This window comes from Triticum dicoccoides, chromosome 3A (genome assembly GCF_002162155.2).
Source record: "Triticum dicoccoides isolate Atlit2015 ecotype Zavitan chromosome 3A, WEW_v2.0, whole genome shotgun sequence".
Taxonomy (NCBI): Eukaryota; Viridiplantae; Streptophyta; class Magnoliopsida; order Poales; family Poaceae; genus Triticum; species Triticum dicoccoides.
Genome location: NC_041384.1, coordinates 522,077,470 through 522,084,526, shown reverse-complemented (window position 1 = coordinate 522,084,526; position 7,057 = coordinate 522,077,470).

Genomic DNA, 7,057 nt, shown 5'->3' with positions numbered 1-7,057 from the left:
GTCATTTTTTTTACAAAAATAGAAGTTCTCGGAATGGCTTGAAACTTTTTGGTGATTTTTTTGGGACCAAAAGAGACCCCGAAGCACCGTAGGTGGGCCAGGAAGTGAACGAGGGAGCCATAAGCCTTGTGAGCCCCTTGGGAACCTCCTTGATGTGAGACCAATGCCAAAAATTCCTATAAATACCAAAACCACCGAAAAGAACCCTAGATGAGAAGTTCTGTCGTCGCAAGCCTCTATATCGACGAAAACTCAATTGGGGTCCCGTTCCGGCACCCTGCCGGAGGGGGAAATCATCACCGGAAGCCATCTTCATCATCTCGGTGGTCACCATGATGATGAGGGAGTAATTCATCCTCGGGGCTGAGGGTATGTACTAGTAGCTATTTGTTTGATCTCCCTTTCTCGTGTTCTTGATTTGGCACGATCTTGATGTACCACGAGTTTGTTAATATATTTGGATCTTATGGTGTTCTTCCCTCTCTACCTTCTTGTGATGAATTCAGTCTTTCTCTTTGAGGTTTCTTTATGTTGGATTGGATATTGGATTTGAGAACACTTGATGTATGTCTTGCATACGGATACCCGTGGTGATAATGGGGTATTATATTGATTCACTTGATGTGTGTTTTGGCACTCAACTCATGGATTCTCGAGGTAACGTTGGGGTAATCTATACATAGGTGGTGATGCACATTTTCGTCCTACGTTCTCTGATAGAAACTTTGGAGTGATTCTTTGTTGCATGTGGAGGGATTGTTATATGATCCAATTATGTTTTCATTGTTGAGAGATTTTGCACTAGTGAAAGTATGAACCCTAGGCCCCGTGTTCAAGCAATTCAATACCGTTTTTGCTCACTTTTAATACTTGATACCTTGCTGTTTTTATATTTTCAGATTACAAAAACCTATATCTACTATCCATATTACACTTGTATCACCATCTCTTCGCCGAACTAGTGCACATATACAATTTACCATTGTATTGGGTGTGTTGGGGACACAAGACACTTGTTATTTGGTTGCAGGGTTGTTTGAGAGAGATCATCATCATCCTATGCCTCCCATGGATTGATAAACCTTAGGTCATCCACTTGAGGGAAAATTGATACTGTCCCACAAAACTCCGCGCTTGGAGGCCCAACATGAGTCTACAAGAAGAAAGGTTGCATAGTAGACATCAAGCTCTTTTCTAGCGCCATTGCGGGGGAGGTGAGTGCTTGAAGGTATATCTTTAGATCTTTCAATTGAACTTATAGTTTCTTGTTTTATCACTAGTTTGGTCTATAAAAGAAAATTACGAAAAATATGGAATTAAGGTTGCCTTGTATTATTCATCTTTATCATGTCTTTCTTGGAAATGATGGAAAGGAAAATTGTGCCCAATTATCAGAAGAAGAATTCAATAATTTTTTTGGCATAAAATCTTTGAATGATGAGCATGATTGCAATGTTTTTAGCATGCTTGCTATGAATATCCATGATGCTAATGATATGCAAAGCCATAAGCTTGGGGATGCTATGTTTGGTGAAGATGAAATTTTTAGCCCCCGATGTTTTGATGAGAAAATTTATTATGATGATAGCATGCCTCCTATTTACGATGATTATATTGATGAAAGTGGGTTTGGAAGAGTGTCAAGTCTAGGTAATAATGATCCCAGTGTTGAATCATATTCTAATAATTATGAAAGTGGATTTGGAGAGGTCATTACTTTATTTAGTGATGAATCCACTATTTTGTAAGAGGTTTCAATTGATTATGATAAAAAAGTTGCTATCTATGAATATTATTGTGATTACATGTATGCTATAAAGAATAGTGATAACCATGAAACTTTTCATCATGATTTTAATGTTCAATTTGATTATGCCAATCAAGTATCTCATGATAGTTATTTTGTTGAGTTTTCTCCCACTATTATGAATGAGAAGAAATTTGCTTATGTGGAGAGTAATAAATTTTCTATGCTTGTGGATCATGAAAAGAATGATTTATGTGATAGATATATTGTTGAATTCATTCATCATGCTACTAATAATATTATGAGAGAGGAACATATGCTTTTACACATCTCACTAATACCATGTTTCCTCTCTATTTGTTGAAAGTTTTGAAGTCGTGCTTGTTTTGCCTTGCTATGCTAGTTGATTCTTACTCCCATAATTTGTTTGCTCACATAATCCCTATGCATAGGAAGTGGGTTAGGCTTAAATGTGCTAGTCATATGCTTCATGATGCTCCCGTTATGTTTCAATTCTCTACTTTTATGCGAGCATCATTGAAGTCATCATGCCTAGCTAAAAAACATTAAAGAAAAGCGCTTGATGGGATACAACCCAATAATTACCCCTACTATTTTTGTGTGTTCACATGATTAAGGTACTTAATAATCATGTTTTATAGGGGTTTTTTCAATAAAGTGCCAACTAAAGCATTTGGGATAGTGTGGATGATAGTTGACTTGATTCTGTGCAAAAACAGAAACTTTTTCGCCCAGTACCTGAACTACTATGGCTTAATGGAATGTGATAAATACAGAATTTTTTACACATGATTTATATACATATTTCCTATGTTTTCCTAATTTTTTAGAATTTGTGGGTTAACAAAACACTACTGCAGGATGCTGCTAACGCGACACTACGATCAGAGACCCTTTGACGAAACTATGTGCGATGCAATAATCGCAAACGGTGGTGTAAAAAACCCGTCAAAAAAGGTTCAAAACATTTGCGATGACGGATGCATCAAATGCGGTTCCGATTTTAGTTGTGTGTGCGATGCAGGGCATAGGGTTCATTTCAATTAACTATTTGCAATGAGGAGGAACAAAAGTAACGGTCAGCCAGATGGAGGTGTGTGCGATATACAACATACGGTTCACTAGGATGAACTATTTTTGATTAGGCAACACAAAAGAAACGGTCAACCAGATCAAGGTGTGTGCGATATATGGCATGCGGTTCACTCAGATGAAATGTTTGTGTTTAGACAAGAGAATAGAAACAGTCAGCTAGATGAAGGTGTGTGCGATGTACATCATACGGTTCACTCGGATGAACTGTTTGTGATTAGGCAACACAAAATAAACGGTCATCAAGATCAAGGAGTGTGCGATATACGGCAAGCGGTTCACTCGGCCTTGTCATCAGTGTGTGACCGTGGAAACCGTCCACCGCCTCTTCGCCTTTCCTTCTCGATTTGGAACTACTGCCGCACGCTCTTCCTCCCTCCATTTTCCTTCACCCTTCCTTCTGCCATTGTTCGATCATCTTCTCCATGGAGGGAACAGGTCGTAAACGACCCCGTTATTCTTGCCCCGATCTGAAACATGACGTGGTGGAGGAACTCATTAATCGATGTGATGTCATCACCTCGGCTAGCCTGGTAGGTTCGTTCAAGACCATTCTCGACTCAACTAATAACATCATTACAAGCAACCCAAGGGTCCAGGAGCGGTTTGATCTCCCCTATCTTGTTCTCCGTGACCCTGCTGACTTGCGCGGGGACGACGAAAAGCTTTCCTTGTGCAAGTTGATGCTGCTTGATAATGATACATGTGATGTTAAGATGCCATCGCTTGAGGGCAAGGCTTGGGCAGGCGCAAATTAAGATTGGGTTGTTTATATTGGGTACAACTGCGAGTGGGAACTTGTGAATGTGTACACTCGTCACCGGGTTCCACTTCCAAAAATCTCAGACTGCCCAGAGGTTGTGCACACAGATGATATACGTGAGTTCAAATACGATCATGGTAACTGTCGTCTACGGAAAACAGCAATTTGTCGAGTTCCCAACCGCTCTTGGGATTACATGAACTATGAAGTTGTTGCTATCTTCGACAAGCTTGATGCATTCCTTACTTCCATGCCTCGATGGATATTGCTCAAAAATCAATTTCTGTACACGGATGAGTACTATGATGCAATTCAATATGAGGGTCTTGTGTTTGCTTCCACCACTCGTGACACTATTTTTGCTTGGAATCGTCATGCTTTCGGTACGTTTGTCTTCCACCGTCATTATAATTGTTTCATCCACATGCATGCGGGTTAGCTAGTTTCCCTTTACTAATTAATTAACCTTCTTGTGTTTCCATGGTCCTGTGAACATTCCACCACCTATACTTGAAAAAATTTATAACCAAGGGGGAGATGACGATGCTGATGATCACGAGCATGAGGACCCATATACTCAGTGGCGCCTGGCAACTTATTCCGATGGATCACCTCTTCTTGTCCGTATACATGGCACGGCTGATGTTACTAAGGAAGCAGGTGTTGTCTCGCATGGTCGCACTCTCCAGGGCTATTCCAACATCCATTGCAGGGTATTCGGGATGGATACTAGTGTACTAGCGCCAACACCTTTTCCCTGGTTCAGTGTTGAAACTCTTTGAGGAAACTCGCTCTTCCTTGGACAAAACTATCCAATGATGCTGAAAGGCGATCCAGCTGTTGTTGACACAACATTACTACCATTTATGAGAAGCAACTGTATCTATACCTCGGTCATTGCTATGCTTCCCTACCATCGCACTATGGGTCCTGGCATAGCCCGCTTCAGCCTGGATGATCAGTCCTGCATTGGTCTCGAGATTGATAGTAGCTGGTCCTTCCCAAAGAATCACTTCTGGTTCAAAGCGAGCATTTCCAACGCCGACGAGTGGTTGAGCTGAAGTTCATTTCATCGCTTTGTTATTTGTTGTGTGAGAAAAACTTTACTTTACTAGAATGTTTCGTTGGAAATGATCTATAATCCAACATGTATCCTCATTGTTGTTGTGGGTTGATGACTTGTTGTATGTAATCAATTTTACATTTGCATACGCGTCCATCAACTCGTGCCTGCTAGTGGTGTCCATATGAATAGTGCTCGTGATTTTAGTTGCAAAAATAAGATAGTGCTAGTGATTTTTAGCTGCATATTTTGACAAATCGCAGTGTTACAAGGTTGACAAATGGCAATGTTACTAGATAAACAAATGCCAATCTTTCCAGTTTGACAAATGGCAACATACCTAAAATGACAGATGCAAATCTTACCGAATTGTTTCTACGTGGTGGCACACGGGGCATGCAAAACAACCGTTTGCGTTGAAGGGATGCATAAATCCTGCTCGGCACATTTTTCCCTTGGCTTTCTGGGGAAGCTGTCGGTTTGCATACGGGTGTTCTAACTAAAATGTTTGCGATGAGTGTTTTATATTTAAAAACCATTGAAGTTTTTTTCAAAAGAAAATCATTTGATAAGTCTGTACATTAAGAGAGAAAAACGCAAGTTCGTTCAAACCATATCTTTCATTCAGTCACACTGTGAATTTATATTCATATGATCGAGAATTCGAGATACAATATTAAACCCCAAAAAACTATTTCCGTCAGCGGTGGAGGCGGCGTGCCTCGCCGTCGTTGTCGTTGTCGTCCTCCGGGACGCCATTGTTGAAGTCTTCGAGGCAGCACAAAATGTTCTTCACTTGTAAATCAAACATCATATCGTCACGCGATCGACGGGCGGGGCGCGGGAGGACGACAACTAACGCCGCTGGGAGGTAGCGGTCGACGGCAGCATCCCATGCCGCTCAGGGGGGCGCAGGCACGGGCACGAGTGCAGTGGGTGCAGCCAAATGCAGAGGGACCGGCACCACGGTGGGTGGAGGGGCGCACACAGGGAGGGGCACGAGCGCGGTGGGTGCAGCCAAACGCATGGGGGTCGGCGCCACGGTGGGTGTAGGGGCGCGCACGAGCATGGTCACGGGCGTTGGCGCTGGCATGTACACGAGCTCGCGCGGGTCCGCGGAGACCTCGCTGACGCCCGCGGCTTCCAGCTCTGCGATAGTGCTTGGCGACCAGCCCGTCAATGCTATGGGGATGGTCGCTAGCGCAGGCGCGGGGATGGGAGCTGGGATGGGAGCGGGGGCAGCAACTGCCGCGGCCAGCTCGTTCTGGGCCATGTCCATGAGGCCCCATTCCTCCTTATTTTCTATCTCCTCCGGCTCGGAGTCGACTTCACCAAACTTGAAGACTAGTGGTAGATGATCATTCTGCGCCATGGCGTTGGTGGAGGTCTGTGGGAGGAAGGGAAATGGGAGGCGAATAGTAAGGCCGCCCGTATTAAACAGCGGCTCGGGCGCCATTAATGGAGAGGAAGGCAGGCGGCCATGGAAGTCAAAGGGCTCGCTTCCCAATGAGCCTGCGCAGCGTACATCTCACACGCTTGCCGGTGAGTGTGCGCATTGGAGGACAACTTGCACGCCTCTCGGTCAGCCTGCGCACCGGACTCCGCTCGCACGCCTCCCATTCAGTCAAGGTCAAGCAGTTGTCCGCACGACACCTCCTATAGCCATTAAATCGAAGACACGTGGCATCACGTGAATGGTTAACAGAACGCACATGATTTCAATTATACAAACGTTTGAGATATTAAAGTGGCAGCTATTTTTCAAAATGCCTTTGTTGGCTGTTATTCGAGTGCGCCTTCTCTCAAATGGACACGAAAAATACCACAGCATGTCGGGTTCCATTCCATGAAAGCATGGCAAGTTCATGAATTGCAGATGAGTTTTGGATTTACTAGAATTTAAAAACAAAGTATCTCAATGTTTTGCCGGCAATCAACGGTGCCCTGGTGTTTGAAATTCATTCCAATTTCTTGCATGGGACCTAAGCATGCACCCAAGGACACAAATTTGAATTTCCAACCAATTTATATGCATTAGAGCATGTGCATGTAGTTCAAATTTGAATTATGCACATAAATGCATTGACAACTCAATTAATGCATAAAAATGTCCAAACGAACCTCGAAAAATCCCAAAAATTGACACAACACTCCCGTCGTCCTATGTTGACACGAGAAATTTTTTGAAAGGAATAAGAGGCAATGGATATCATTTGGTCCCCAAAGGTGGGACATTACCTACCGAAACCATCACGCTTGTTGTGAGAAGCTCTGGTTTGTGAGAAGCATATCCCCAAACCTGCCCCAAATGGGACAAAAAATTTACCACGGCATGTTGATGCCGCTCCATAATAGCATGCCAAGTTTCATG